Source organism: Plectropomus leopardus, chromosome 4 (genome assembly GCF_008729295.1).
Source record: "Plectropomus leopardus isolate mb chromosome 4, YSFRI_Pleo_2.0, whole genome shotgun sequence".
Lineage (NCBI taxonomy): Eukaryota > Metazoa > Chordata > Actinopteri > Perciformes > Serranidae > Plectropomus > Plectropomus leopardus.
The window spans coordinates 33,074,633-33,091,237 of record NC_056466.1 but is presented as its reverse complement, the minus strand read 5'-3'; the positions used below and the strand labels follow the sequence as shown (position 1 = coordinate 33,091,237).

Genomic DNA, 16,605 nt, shown 5'->3' with positions numbered 1-16,605 from the left:
TCAGTATAATTATATCCTTTAGCTAAGTATATCTTTCAGATAATATTTTCTGATTTGTTCACAGGACTTTAGGTTTTAGGTAATGGCACTGCCTTAGTGATGGTATGATTTTTGTATAAGCGCACAGTGTGAATGTTTGGAAAAAAAAAGAATCTGCAAACCAAACACTTTGAACACTGATTTTTGAAATAATGCAGTTATTGAATGAACCATAAACCATATTTAGTTAAAATAGCACCATCTAAATTACAGCAACATTATTCCCTTTATACATAACTCATTTTATGGGTTATGTGTATACATAACTTTATACATAACTCCTCTTATAAGTTCCTAACTCATTATAACTCTATACATCCCCTATCCCCTTAAATGCATTCAATTTTTGCCCTTCAATTCTGTTATGAGAAACAAAAATGTTGAACCTACCTAAAGGGGGCGGGGGGGGGCTTTTATGCGTCTGGGCCCAGGTGCTCAATGTGTCATAATCCACCTTTGTCATCATCATTATCTAGACTATTTTTAAGATTAGTTAATTTTCCAAGGGAAAACTTCCTAAGGCATAGAAAGTACTTCAGTTTACAAATGTCCTTACGTGACCTTTTATTTGAATGTCTATATTAAAGCAGTTATTTGAGACAACACTAATGAATGAAGTAGCAACATTAGGCAGTCGACACTAAAAGGGGTTAAAAAAAAAAAATCACAGAGGAGCGTTTGCTTCCGGAGCAGCGTCCCCCGGTTCCCCCTGTCGGAGAACAGTGGCATCTGGGAGGGAGGAGAAAAGGAACAAGCCGAGAGAAAACGGAGGGGAGGAGAAAAAAGACAGGAGCGCAGCGAGGAGGACGTGAACACAGAGGAGAAGAGGTGAGTGATGTGGTATGCTGAGAATTTTCGCTTGAATACGGGGAGTTGAGGCCGTTATATTTCCCTCAGCGGTGAATTTAAAGTGGGAACGTGAGTAACTTTCCATATTCTTCAGGCGACGCAGTGCTTATTGGCATGTGAGGGGCCGCTGTGTTGCAAACAAGTCGGGAAGGTGGGGGAAAGGAGGCACCGGGAGGCTGCGGCGGCAGATGAGAGAGCATTTACGGGGACCAGGCGTGTGTTTCTTTTGACTTAATTGTCGGGGATGTTGTTGCGGTTGTGGTGACGGTTGAATGGGTTTCTCACGGAACGTTACTGTCAGGGAATACAACGGTGGTTTACGAGAGCAGCCGTTACTGGAACGTTGTCGCGAGCAGCAGCAGCCGTGGAGCACCGCTACTACAAGGTTAGCTAACTACAACTCTGCTGCTGTGTTTGGGGGTTTAATAGGGGGGTGGGCTTCAATATGGAGACAACAGAGCTGTAAAGTGACATTTGTGAAACCTTAGGGCTCTTAAAGCCTGTGTTTTCTTTATGCAGAGGGCCTATCAGCAGGTAAGTGTTTGGTAAGCTGACCACTAGTCTGCCATTCATCAGAAGTTAACCAACCACCAGACAAAAAGAAAAACGTTTAATTACCTCTCGCGCCCTTAAACTCGTTCATATACAGTAACTAATAAGTTTGCTTCTTCCTATATTGATATGCTTTAAGATGCTAATTCATATCAAAATGTCTTATTGTCGAAAAAGATAAACCCTCTACTCCATCTTAACCAGTGAGCTGGACCTGGATAAGTTAGTGAATCCTGTAGGGTTTCAACTAATAACCCCCTCTACCCATTATCTATTCATTTTAATGTAGCCTACAATAAGTGAGAAAATAGTACAGTTTATTGTTTTTGACTGACTAACAGAACAAAGCCTAAAGATACTTCACTTCTGCTATATCAAAATTGGATAGGATAAGATAAAACTTTATTTATCCTGAGGGAAAATGCTGCAATACAAAGAGGAATGCAGACACAAATCATGCATTATATGATATATATATATATTATATCAACATATTATAAGGACTGAAACAGCAAGTAGAAAAGCATTGCTAAACAAATATAAAATTCAATAAATAGTAAATAGGAAATTAAATCTGAACTAAGTATCAGTAAGTTGCAAAATATAATCGAGCAAAAATAGCTATCAGTATTGTGCAAACAGTGAAAATCATCAAATCCCTTAAAATTTGACAAACAAGAATGAGCAAATGTTTTGCTGCTTTGCTACATCATTCACTTAAAGGTCTAGTGTGTAAAATTTATCAGCATTTAATTGTGAGGTTGCAGATTGCAATGACCAGAAACTTTAGGCCTTTAGGAGAACTGTGGTGGCTGACCTGGAAATGTGAAAACACAAATGGTCCTATATAGAGCCACTGTACTATTGTAGAAACAACTGGACCCGCTTGTAATGTAGATACAACTTATTCTAAGGTAATGAAAACACAAAGATAGTTATTTTCAGGTGGTTAGATACTAATACACATAGATGGTGTCAGCACACTTAATGCTTTTTTCAGTCTTGTGTGTGTGTTTGGCCTTTTTTTTTTTTTTTTGTCAGTTTGTGCCCCGTCTCTGAATAAGGACATTTTTGCAGCTTTGTGAATGCGACGCAGGCGACACTGGAGTAATTTATGTCCCTCAGCAGCAATTTGAGTCACACCGTGGATACTTGAGTATACGGTCAGAGCTGATCAGATCAATGGGTGAGATGAGAAGCACAGTGTGGAGTGAGTGAATGCAAACCTTAAGACCCAGCACAATGAACAGTTAAGTTTCACTTTTGCTGTGCCTAGTGTTATGCTGCTCCACCTGTGACAACAGTACGGTTGGCACTGTGAGAGTGTGGTGCAATTAATAACTGCTCGGTATTTGTTTCACTTGGCACTAAAAGATCTATTTGCCCTGATATGTCAATAGATTCTCTGTTATCCTACACACTGGACCTTTAAACAACCGATCAGTTAACAAAATAGTTTTACATTCATTCTCTGTCAATTGACTAATGGGCTGACTAATGGTTTCAGCACCAGAGGTCTGACAGGTCAGTTGATCTTATCCTTTGGCACCCATTCACAGATCCTCCAGCTCCTGACTCATGGTTATATCCTAAGTCTTGTCCCGTGTAGCTCTCTGTGCTGAGCAACAATTAAAGCAATAAAGAGGTTCATTGTCACACAAACAGGCATAAAAGAGGGTATTCTCTTGACTTGCGCATATTACGTGGAAAAGTCTGGGGCTATAGGCTGTGCAGAGCCCCCAGGGGTAAGTCTTGTGTTGGTGCATGGTGCTGGCCGGACGCGGGTTAGCTAATGGTTTCCAGCCTTGCTCGGTAGATTGTGCCAGGCCCTTGAGATAATACTGCTGTTTGTTTTATAAAAGAAACATGGAGCCACTTAATGGCTTGTTTATATCGTGTGATTTAAGGAATCTCGATGTGAATAACTTTACTGTTTTGTTTCCCGGAGCTTGAGAGCGTACTGATAGGGTTCAGATATGCTTTGATGGTGCATGAAGGAAGAATTATTGTTAAATTTTGAGTGCTGATTAACTTTTATAAGGATTGCTGTTGTGTAGTTAGAGTGTGGACTGAAGTTGTTGACAATAACATGAATTAGCAGAGGACTGTCTGCTGTATTTGGAGTGCACCACTGAGGTTTCTCTCCCTCCCTTTCTCCCTCCTTTCCCTCCTGGTGACATTGGCTCCCTTGCATTTGTTTTGCATCACATTTGCTCTGACGCATTTGCTTTCTCATGTGTGCAATTAGAACGTCTCTTCATGAAGCATCAAAAGTATAGCCTTATAGATAAAACCTGGGATAATGTCATGTCATTTTATGATTCAGTTTACACACTTTGAGGGTAAACAGACAGTACTTGCTATTTTAAGCTGTGGTTGTAGTGATTTTATAACACTGCGGCCTTGGTTTGTTAAAAGTATTAGTGTGAACCACAAGAATGAATGTGTCACTAACTGTACCACCAGAGTTGAAATGGTGCACTGTCATCCTCTCTCCGTCACTGCCTCCCTCCCTCTCAATCCTTGCAGCCTCTTCGCCCCGCTGGCTTCGTCCAGACCTGGCCTCGCTCTGCAGTGTGTGTCGAAACATGATGTCATTGCTAATTGCTCGGGGCTCCTGAGCTGTTAAGTTTAAGGTTTATATTCTCCCCCCCCTCTCTTTCAGCTCTTTTTTCACATCATTACTCTCCCTTTTTTTATTTACTCTCCCTCTCTCTGAAGCGTTTCTATACTGGAGTTGCTGAGTATGGAAAAAGTGACTTGGGCATTTTATGGGCTGAGTTTTGGGCCAAGCACTGCAGACTGTTCTCGTGTTTGTTTGGTGTTATGAAAGTGCCTCAGATTCAAGATGGCCCCTCGTCTGCTGCGGTAGCTTTAAATACGGAGGCAAAATAAAGAGAACACACGTGCATTAACCCATACTGTACACAGCTTACATGGATATGGACAGGAATAGCAACTCAGTAATGTAAGCTGTCACCTTGTGAAGCTGTCAGAAACCCAAAAATACCCCACAATATCTCATCTTGCCCTGAAGTGCTCTGCAGATTGGATGTAATTACGTTGGCCAGACTTTAAGTGTGTGTGTGTGTGTGTGTGTGTGTGTGTGTGTGTGTGTGTGTGTGTGTGTGGTGCCGGGACTTTCTTGCCTTGCAGCACCAACCTGTTAGTCTGTGTGTGGTCGAGGTCACGCACAACAGCTGATGGGAAAGAGATGGTGAAAGTGTGCATGTGTGTGCATGCTTGTGTGATTCTGCGTGGGTGTGTGTGTGAGCAATCAGATAAAGAGTACGGAGATCTGTTATCACCTCCCTGCTTCCCCTGTGAAACAATACCACTGCTCCGCCCTTGACCAAACTAGTGTGTGTATGTTGGCGTGTGTGTGTGTGTGTGTAAGTGTGTGTGTGTGTGTGTGTCGAGTCTGACCAGATTGGACAGATGAATGATGAATTAAGGACATCAGAGAGTAGATGCATCCCAGGCTGTCAAGTTGGCATAATAACCAGACTGCGGTTTGTTTGTGTGTATTTATGTGTGTGTTGCCAATCTTTTTCTCCATCTCACTAGCTTTCTCTGTCAGCCCCCTATCGATGCCTCTCAATAGGGTTATTGTGCCCACTGTCAGGCAGGCCGCAGTGTGTGTGTGTGTGTGTGTGTGTGTGTGTGTGTGTGTGTGTGTGTGTATCTGTGCATTGTTGTTGCAGGGAGCAGACAGCCGTGAGGTGTGTTTGAACAGAGAAGGAGCACAGAGGCCCCGTTCATCCTGTAGGGTGTGAAACTGAATGATGGGCCCCCTTTCTCTCTCTTTCCATCTGTCGCTCTGTCTATCAGTCTGTCTCACTTTTTCTTTTTTTTTTTGACAGCTTTCACCCCCACGCCCGATCCTCATCGCATTTTTTCGCTCCGTTTTACATTGTTTTCTTTGCGCGTGTGTGTGCGCCGCGGTGTAATGTGTCAGCTCCTGGCAGCCCTCGCTGATCGGCTGTCTTCTCGCTGTCAAGCCTGCCTTGTGATTGGATCGTCAGCATGCGTGTTATTCTGCCTACAAATTACCTGTGGAAGGAGGCGAGGACAGACAAGTTTTCCACAACAACACATGCTCACACACACTTTTTTCCCCACTCTTTTGTTTATATGTTTCTGTTGCTGGTGTTGTCTTTTCCACATCGCTGCACATTCACACGTATGCCCCCATCACTCCCAGTTCAGCTGCATAAGGGTTTTCTGCCTCTCTCTTTCTCTCTGACCTTCCTCTCTCACTCTCTCTGACTTTCAAACACATCGTCGTCACACACTATGAAAGCCTGAATGTGATGAAAGAGACTGTAAAGGCCAGAGCCCCAGGTGTCTCTTTAAATTGGCATACTACAGCGAGTTCAAGGATTTCTGCTGCGCTGTCTCAAAACAAGGATTGCATTAAAGAGAACTTGGTAGTCTTCCCTTATCGTCCATCCATGCCGCATTCACAAGGAACACTTAAGTAGATAGACAGATGTTCAACTCTCAGCAGGCAACTGTGCATAATAATGCTTAAGCAAGAGCAAGAAGCCAGTGGCTGCAATAGGAAGGTAAGCCAAGTGAAATACTTGCTGCAGTTGGAAAGCATGCATTATGCTATTTAAAACATCTCACATGCAATTACTGTAAGGCTGTACAGGATTAGTGGCTGGTCGATGTAATGTTTTATGCATGTTCTGCTGATGAAAAACAATAATCATTACCAGAACATATTAGATTGGGTTTGCATTAACTCTGTGTTTTGCAATTTTTTATGTTTAGATTTACTTTTTAGCTTAGTCAGTATCTAATTGTATGACTGTATGAATATATGAGTGCGATACTCAGGCCTACTTTTAGCTATTCAGACTAATAGATACACAATAGAAACCCACAAAAAGTCAAGAAAAGTAATAGTCTCAGACCTATTTAGAAATACAGCTGGACACCTTTTGAATTCAATTTTTTCTTGGTCTTGGAAGACTGACGAGACTTAATTGCCTTGTCAACTCATCACAAAACACACTTCCTTCAAACTCAACGGAAACAAAATAAAACTCACCCAAACTGTCTTGGTTACTCTTGCTAGTAATGTAATCTAGTTAGTAAGTCCACTATGCCAACAATCACCACCTCCGCTTTGGTTGACATAAATCCTTAATTCACCAAGTTAGATGTAAAAAAGCATGCAGTTTTTTCCTACAGTCTCTCTCTGCTGTTGCTGGCCGCCAGCTGTTTACCGTCCTTGTAACTTCTCCCTGTACCACTCATCTGCCTGTTTCAACAGTTGAGACCGGAGACTGAGCTCTGGTGGTGCGTACTGTGCGCTACATACAATGACTGTCATAGAAAGAGGAGCATCTGTATTTATGATGGTATTGAAACACATACCTTCGGTGTTTCTGGTATACTGTTCCATATATTCAAGTCTTGTTGCTTCTTTGTTTAAAAAAAGGCAGTAATGCTTTATCATGTTTACTCCTGTCTTTGATTGGCTTTCATTTCAAGATTTTGTGACAAACATGCTTGTAGAATTCACTTTTCTCAAAGGTTTCATAAGATGTGTGTGTGACGTTGATGCATTTCAGCCAGCTATTCAGTGGTGATGTTATGATCAGTCAAAATTTTTGAAACATCACCAAATCAGTAATGCAGTATTTAAGGCCTCTAATATGCGACCAACATCAAAATGTATGTATTTCAGACATAATGCTCAGGCTTTTTGGGAGAAATAATTCATATGAAACATTACAGTATGGTCTCTTGCAATGCATTATCAATCCCCTGGCACAATTGCAGATTGCAGCTTGCTTTATTGCATACATTTAAACTTTCTGCCAGGTCAGCCTTTCTGCCATTTCATGGCTGTTTTACATTTCGACAGCAGTACATGTAGGCTATATATGTTGCTATGTGTGTGTGTTAAAAAGGATCAGATGACAATGCATTTCCACATATTTTTTTGATCTCAAGCATTTTTTATGGCAGTTCATAATGTAGGTATACAATAAATACATGCATTTTTGTATTGTAGGTGACTGATGTTATAAATTTAAATGCAAATGGCCTGGACAGTAGCACCATTGTCATTGTATGGTGTTAGACTTGATATTGTGAGTAACCCTTATAGTTTAAAGGGATACTTTTTTGATATTCCACCAGCTTTTTGTCTTGCCAGTGTTGGTATTATAATGAAATAATTACTTATAAAATTATTAAATAATTGTTGGACTGTTTGGTGTGTTTTACGCACATCTCATTCCTCAGTTTTTTATCATTTTGGCTGTGTTCATGCATATGGCATAAAGTCTGGCAGGATTGTGTATTTTTGTTTAATCTTGGAATTTCCAGCTCAGCTCCTCAATAAGTCTAAAATACACTGTGGAAACAAAACTGTTACATTTATACTGTTAAGTGCAACAAAATGCACCACTGAAACTCATTCAAACTTAAACTGTTCCATCCCACTGCCATCAAAGCATAAAAATGTGGATTGTATTATTTTTGGGTGTCATTATGAGCTTTTGCCTTGGAATTTGTTGTTTTTACTATATTAAGGACTATGTCATTTTTAATAATAAAAATATTAATAATATTAACACACTTACGACGTACATTACATAGCAATCTGTTAGTGTTAGCAGAGCTGATCTTCTGTGTTTTTGGTGAGGTAGCCCTCCTCTTCTATAAAACACTGCAGCAAGCCTCCTCTCAACAGTTTTTACAGACTACCAACTTCCCCCTCTCCCTTCTGTTGGAACAATTAGCCTCCGCAAGCCAGAGCGTGTGAATTGTATGGAAGTCGTTCCTGAGTGATGAATGCACAGGATGACAGGTGAAAGGAATGTTGAATCATGATCGCAGTCATTGTGGCTATTTGGGTTCCTGACCAGAAAAGTTTCTTGTGTTTACATCATATCCTGTGGTGGGAGTAATAATAAGTTAACAGCTGTGGTTAGGATGTGATGCAGTGATTCATATAACTGCAATAACATAAAAAACACTTTTATTGTAGACAAGAATTGAAATTAATTAAACAGTGTAACTCTGATAAACCACACAGTGCTGGAATTTGCCTCTTGGCTTCGCACTGACTTGGCAACACAAGTGGAGAGGCAGTCCTGGCCCCTGTGTGTGTGTGTGTGTGTGTGTGTGTGTGTGTGTGTGTGTGTGTGTGTGTGTGTGTGTGTGTGTGTGTGTGTGTGTGTGTGTGTGTGTGTGTGTGTTTGCTCCAGCAGTACTGGTCCACCAGCCGTGGTCAGCTCGCTGTATCATCACTGTCCAAAACCAATGCCCCGTCATAGAGGAATGCTCAGCTAATGTTGGGGAACAACAGTGATAACCTCCATTGGTCAGGAAGGAGAGAGACGGACGCAGAAAGAGGCGGCCATTGTGTAAGAGAAAGAGACGACGAGAGTAAGGGAGGGGGTGATTTAAAGTATTGGAGAGGGAGCGATCATTGCAGTGGTGTCTGTGGTTCCTTTGGCAGGGACGGGACATTCCTTTTCTGATGAGTCACTCTCTCTCTGATACATTTTCTCTCCTCACATCTCCTCTTATGCTGGTACCCTATTCGCCTCCCCTCTCATTTTTGTCTTCCTGTCTTTGACACCATTTGGCCAATAAGTTCAAACTTCCAGCCAATCAGATGAGACGAAGCCGTGATATCAATGCAATCTTGTGACATGGCACAGCTTGCCACATGCTTTCTAATGAAATGTGAGATAACAAGGCCATGTTGAACTCAGCGATACACACACACACAGTCTGAGTAAGGGCTGTGTCGTTTGTGTCTAGACGTCCCTGTCCTCTCGGATGTCCTGTCACATCTCAGCTATATATAGGACCCTCAGTCTCTTCACTGCTGCTGCCCTTGCCTTGGATCTGACATGCCTTTTGTGCAAGCGCGTGTGTGTCTGCCTGCCTGTCTGTGTGTTTTCACTGAGGAAGGGAGAAGGGTTTTTAATAAACATGGCTGGCCTCCATCTCTACTGAAAAAAGAGCTTTAACATTTGAAATCAAGCAGAAGAGAGGCAGAATCACTACGAATCGTGTCAAGAGAACTGGGATGAAAGAAACAATAAGAGCTTGCAGTCTGATTGTAAAAATAGTAAACATATACAAAAATAGAATAGAATCTTAATTGTCATTGCATAAAACAACAAAACAATAAAATATGAATAGCAAGTGAAGTAGGTTTGGGCAATATGGCTTTAAAATAATATTGCAATATTTGGGCTATATCACGATACATGATATATAGCTCGATATTTTAAATGTCCTTTTTAACTAATGTTTACTACTAAAATACAAAGTTATTGAATTAACTGTACTTATAACAAAGTTAAAGTAGCTACTGTCATATACTACAGTTGAATACACTGCTGTTATAACAACATTAAATACAATACAGTTACAAGAAAGTTAAATACTTTTATAATGAAATTAAAAAAAAAATTGTTATTTTTTTTTAAATAAATTATTAAACAAATCAAAGGGGGATGCATGGTGCATCTATATTGAAGGACCATGCTCGTCTCAGGCCAGAAGTGTTGATGTTTTCGCTGCGGACTTGAAGCTTTCAGTCAACAGTTGGATGTTAGCGTTAGCAGACAGTTAATGGTGCCTTAAACCATAAGGATTCATTCACTGTGAGTGAGTAACAAACAAACAGCTCTCCAGTTTATATATTAATAATATTTGCAGGTCACACTGGTGCTCTGTGGTTGCAAAATATGACAAAATAGTCGTGATTGGAGCTCTACAAATACAGACACGCCTCACCTGCTTGCAATACCACTAAATTTCGACCGTTACCGCAGTGCTGTTACAGGTTATGATTAATTCACTGTGAGCTGGAAACAAACTAACAGCTCTCCAGTTCATATATTAATAGTGTCTGCAGATTGCAGTAGTGCTCCATGGTAGCAAAATGTGACTAAATAGTCACAGTCTGGAGCTCTGCATAAGCCCTGCTTTGTGTGTGTCTGTAGGAAGCACACATAAAATAGATGGAGAGCCGAAATGCTGGTGGCTTACAAAAATCATGTGACAATTTATAATTGATGTTAGAGATGTCATTTTATATATCCCACATGGAACAAGCGGTGATACATCAAGTATTTGATATATCGCCCACCCCTAAAGTGAAGAGATATTATTCATACAGTGCATCAAAAGAATATGTGTTTGTGTGTTGGCCTGAAGGATTTGAAATTTGAAAGCAAAGTTTTAGAAAGTCACTATTTTGAATAAAACTTATTTTATCTACAGTGGCTTACTTAGCTTTAAGACGTTAAAACTTTGTTTAGAAACCATTACCTAAATGACAAACATTTCCAGCAAATTTACTCAGCTGTAGCCAATTAGTGGTACTTCAGTGAGCTGGTGAAATTACAAAATGCAACTCTCGGCTGTTGTCTGGTTATGTGCTCTGTGGATGCATGTGTTTGTTGTGTAGCACACACCACTCTATGATTTTGATGTCTGAAAAGATGGAGGAGGACTATTTGTTTGTGAGGCATGAAAAGGTTTGTTCTAGATGACAACCAAGGTGATCTCATTGCATCATTTTCAGACAAGTAGCTATCATTTTTTTTAAAAACCTGATCACTTTGCAAGCTCTGAATCATCTCCTGAGGTATTTCGTGAAGCAACCTGTCCTGTCATTCATTGAGGCTAATTTTAGCTCAAGCAGCTAAAGTGAATAATTGTGTCATTAGGGGTTAGGTGTTGGTCAGAAGTTAATCATCTAACATAATCTACTGGAAGTTTGAAGGATTCAGAGGATATTTATGACTCAGAGTCTCTGCTGGGATTGTCCTCACATGGCTCTCAATATGGAGGTGGCTGAGCTGTATGCTGGTAGCTAATGGTGCTGACAGCATGAACAGTGCTAACAATGGCAACAGTGCTGACAGAGACAACAGTAGCCCCTTTCCCCAAAATACTGCCACAACAGATCAAGTCAATTCAAGTCAAGTCAATTTTATCACATTATCACAAAACATGGTTTGCCTCAGGGGGCTTTACAGTGTACGACATCCCTCTGCCCTTAGACCCTCACATCGCCCAAGGAAAAACTCCCGAAAAAGAACCCCTGTAACGGGGAAAAAAATGGAAGAAACCTCTGGAAGAGCGGTAGAGGATGATGAGGGATCCCTCTTCCAGGATGGACAGACGAGTAATAGATGTCGTAAATAACAAATTAAATACAATCATGGCAAAAAAGGAAAGAGAAAGAGAGAGGGGGAGAGAGGCACAGCAATAATAGAAACAGATGCATGTCATATTACAATAACGGTAGGTGTGAAATTATTAATTGCACTCTATGATGATGTTGAGAGAGATGATAACAGTCTCATGTATATGCTGATAAGGAGGTGTCCAAAGGCAAGATCACGACATCGGCGCAACCAGGACCAAGACCACGATCAGGGCGAGCGGGGGGCACAGTATCAGTACAGCCACAGCACGAGCACAACCAAAGGCAGGGTCACAGCATCAGCACAGCTATCACCACGGTCAGGCACAGTCAAGGTTACAGCCAGGATCCAGGAAAACTAGGAAACAAGGGAGCAGGAATGCTCCCGAGAGGCAACAGGATTAGCGTAGTGCAATTCAACAGACCCAGGCTCTGTAATCGCGAGCCCCAGGTAGTGAGAGTACCACATGGCTATCACAGATGTAAGGCTAAGCTAAACTACTGAGGCTAAACTAAGCCTGCAAATGGCAATGCAGTTAACAGACATGCATGATTTTCCAATGGCGGCATTGAGAGAAGGAAAAGGAGCTCAGCGTATCAGAGGAAGTCCCCTGGCAGGTTAAACCTATGTCAGCCTAACTATGGGCTGGTCCAGGCAACCTGAGCTGATACCCTTCATTATGTCAGCTTTTCTTTTCAACATATAAACTAACAACAGCAGCATAATGCCACCCTAGTTTGTGATTTTAGCATTTCAGAAGCAAAGATGTGTGACTGGAATGACACACACATAAAAACCTCATCCTGTCCCGTTCTGCTCACACTTTTTACACAGAGATTGTTGTGGTGCAGTTACTATCTCCACTATAGGCCTAAAGAGATGACAACTTTTTCCTCCCTTTCTGTGTAGAAATAGTGAGGCAGAAAAATGCTGTAGCATTCCAGCCTAGGACAGACAGTGTAAAAGGAGCTACATACCAGAGCTTATGCTTCAACGATGACACCGCCATACCACCATGGGTCTCTGTTATGTGGTAAGGCCGTAATTAGCTAGCCAGTTGGATGCACAACTGTTTTTTTCCCCAGCGTGTTTTAGACTAGGTAGAACATTCTTTGGAAGAAACTAATGCCTGTGGAATACAAACACAGAGACTCACATACACTAACATGCACGCACAGCTGGACCACCTTCCATAACAAAAAACAGAGAAGCTCAGATTTCAACACACACAGAGGGAGTTAGACTTCATTCTCTGCAGGACACCATTACGCCACTATATCTTTACATAGCAAATAGTGGTTTACTGCTATACTAATGCTCTGAATGTTATACTGCGCTCTTAAGTCAGTAAGTACAACATTTGTGAAACTCATGATCATTTTTGAATATTATTTATATGTTGCCACCAAGGTAGTAATGAGTTAAATGTAAGCTAAATTTAGATTTTTCCATCGGAATACCTGGGGCTAGAGAAGGATGATAAAAATTCAGAGCAGCACGATTTGTTTCAATTCACTGCTTTAACACCTTCAAAGTTGGCCAAACTACTTTTGAGCCAGACGCTGGTGCAATTTCCTCTGCTGTTCAGTGAAATTGAGTCTCTGCTAACAGCGCTGTCAGCAGCATGAGATGCTATGTCGCACGCTTGGATTTCCTAACTAAGCTATGACAAGAACAGCCATTATTTATTTCTCTGTCTGTGTGGAAATGTGATATTTTCACATCTGTGATGATCAAAGGCATTGAAGTGTGAGTCTTAGATTGAAAACATGAGACCCAGGCTGTTGTAAGAGTTTGGTGTGGGGTGGCTGCTCTGCAAAGTTCACTGAACTGCAGTGAAACTGAAACGGAGGCCGTGAATAATACATTTCTCATGACTGTAGATGAAAAGAAAATCACCAGTAATAGTCTTTATAAAAATTATTTTAAAAAAATATTTACACAGGGACCACAAGGACATGTCAAAATTAAATACCGATGTTTCTGTACTTGTTGTTCTTTGACTCTGCTTTTGGAACAACTTGTTGCCTTAAACGTCGCGTCCAGGAAAGAGCTGTGGTCTCATTACACCAAAGTCGCGCTGGATGCACGACTGGCTCGGGACTTCCCTCGTCTCTGTGTTCATGGTGTACTCTTTCTCCCCCTCCCTGCCTCGACCTCCCCTCACCCACAGGAAAGAGGGGCTGGGTGAAGCAGGGAGGAAGAGCGAGGGAGGCGGGGGTGTCTGGGAACGGGGGAGGGGTAGCAACACACTCGCTCCCAAGCTTCCCAAATCCAGGAAATCGTCTCCTGGCTTTCGATTCTGAAATGTTTCCTTTCCACGTCTTCAGGATTTCAAAGTCTGACTGTGTTGGGTGAGATTTCAGAGTATGTTGCAAAACCACTTAACCCTTCACACCCGTTTGGTTTAAATTCATCTGGAAAAATCAGTGTTTTGCTCTCCCCTTTACTCTTTAGCATCCTGTGTCAAACTCAAGGAAGTGTTGAGACTGTTTTAGGTGAATAAGTAACTTTGTACATGTACACTGTCACAGGTGACACACTTCTAATTGAGTATACGCAGTATATATGTACAGACTGCTTACTCTTACCTTGGTTTGTATTTTATTTACCCTTTCATTGTTGCAGCCCTTAGTTTGCTCAGGGGTCAGTGAATACAGCATGTACACACATGTGCCCACAAGTGGTCATCACTCAACTTGATTCTCTAAGTGTGTGTGTTTTGTCTCCTTCTTTTGTTGACCAATTAGCTTCTTTTTTTTTTTTTTTTTTTCGCCCCCAGTCGCCCAGACCCACCCACTCAACAAAACAGACATGCCTGAGATTCTTTGGCACACCCTGAAAATTCCTCACTGCTTTCCTTTCTTTTGTGGTCATTTCGTCTCTTGCTTTCCTGCCCATGCTAACCACGCCAGCGGAAAATGATACCTTTTAGCTGTATGTATGCAGTACGTTGAAACATTCAGAATTTCACACACACAACTAGGGAGGGTCTGTACGTATCTTTAAACTATACAAGTGGAATTATAGTGGAGCTATTTCTGTCTGTCCTTCACACTTGCTATACACTAGCTGCAAGGACGATGTATGGTCCTGGGAGCTCTCGCTCAAACCACTGAGCTCTCTCTGCAAGCTATGCATGAGTTTGTGTGTGTGTGTGTGTGTGTGTGTGTGTGTGCGTGTGCATGTTTGTTTGTCTGTACACAAGATTGTTTGTTTAGGCTGCAGTCTCAGTCAGAGTGTTACTATGTCTCTGTTATTTCCCGTTATTGACAATAAAAGGATGCACACACAGACGAACACACACACACACACACACACACACACACACACACACACACACACTGGGCCTCCTTGCTGTTCTACCCTTCCGCTGTTATTCTGGAACCAGAATCTGTAGATGGCCATTGTTTTCTTCCCCGCTTCATCCTCTTCCACACTGAGGTTGGAGCAATATATTCTCCAATCTGTAGTGCACCAGACTGGACCAGTCACCAGCCGTCTGTTAGCCCTGACCAGGGCTGATTGATGTTTTTAGCCACTTTGATTCATCATGAATTTGCGAGAAGCTGCAGCAACATATTTAGTCTTTATATCAAATTACCCAGGATAACCTTAATAAACATATCTCATGTAAGAATATCTTAATAAATGTAGTTAAAAGTCTACAAAAAGCTGAGAATAGAAACTGAAACAAATATGCCTCTTGTCTCCTTCTTGAAATGTCACATGATTTCCTCAAGAGCAGTGATTAACAAATTGCAGAGTAATACTTTTAAGTGATGAAGAGGATTTGCTGTAATGAAAATTTTAGCTCATTCTAAATGTCTTGTGGCTCAATCAGATTGCTTGGTGGAAACTACTTGTTGTCTAATGCATCATAATGTAACTCAGTTAGCTGTTTCATTCTTGGCTGCTAACACCTAACAGCTAGCATGTACTAGCTCTCTTCCTGCTGATTTCAACACAGATTTGTTGTTCACAATGTAGCATTATCAGGGGAAACAATACGGTGAGTCCTCTGCCGCATTGAGTAGTGAGTTTACTGCATCCTTTCCTCCCGAAGGCATCCAGGGAAAGATCTCTATTTGTCCCAAATATGTTTTCTGGATGCCATTAGTCTCGAAACCTGCTTTTCAGACTGATTGCGTTCAACAAGGCAAATGTGGTCTCATGTGCTGATGTTCGGCTGATAAATGTTTGCATCCCTATAGCCAAAGTATATTGTAATAAATTGGGTACATAGAACAAGTTGAACAACTATTTGAAAACTGAAAAAAACTGTGTAAAACCTGCTGCTGAGAGTCCCTTTCTAATATGTTTTTATCTATTATCTCTTAATTCTACAGTTTGGAAGCATAGTTGAAATAGCAGCATCACCACTTTTCTTCTGACTGTGGTTCTGATCATCAAACGAGCCTGCAGTTTGGGATCTGAGAGAACAAACAGGCACATAAAACAACAGGGAGTCTGCAATGCAGGCGAAACCATTTAGAGCTGTATATACAATCAAAAGGGCTTAAAAATCAATCCTGATTAATACAGGGAGCTAAATATGCTTTGCTTTTAGTTTGGGCAGGAGTGTAGCAGCAGGATTTTTAAAAAGTTTCAGCCTCTCCAAAGTGCATGAGTATGGATTATATAATAGGCTGTATAGACATAGTGGTTGGAATGTGAAGAGCTCTGCAGCTATACGCCTTAGGTTAGCAGTGTTACTTGTCAGCCTTGTAGTGGAAACAGTTTGCAGCTAAATGAGGATCCAGCCCTGCTCTGCAGCCAATGAAAATAAAGCCATGAGAGATCTGGGAAGACTGCCTGCTATTGTACAGCTGGCTTCCACGTTCGCATCCCGATCCAAAAGTTAGAAAAACACCCAGTTGTGTTTTCCATTCTGCACGCCTTGCCTTGTCGACACGAATCCATCCATTTTGTTTTCGATGGCGGCGGCCTCTAACTGCGACAC

General features: G+C 41.4%; 1 protein-coding gene across 5 annotated transcripts in view; it reads left to right on the top strand.

Annotated features, from left to right (window-relative positions):
- Positions 1–783: 783 nt before the first annotated feature.
- The window catches only part of apbb2b (amyloid beta (A4) precursor protein-binding, family B, member 2b), a 78,842-nt gene continuing 63,020 nt past the window's right edge, over positions 784–16,605 (top strand). For 2 of the 5 annotated variants that reach the window (XM_042484923.1, XM_042484919.1), the window contains exon 1: positions 885–957. The gene's annotated coding sequence lies outside the window, so the exon portion shown is untranslated. The other 3 variants (XM_042484920.1, XM_042484924.1, XM_042484922.1) reach the window with 3 other exon arrangements.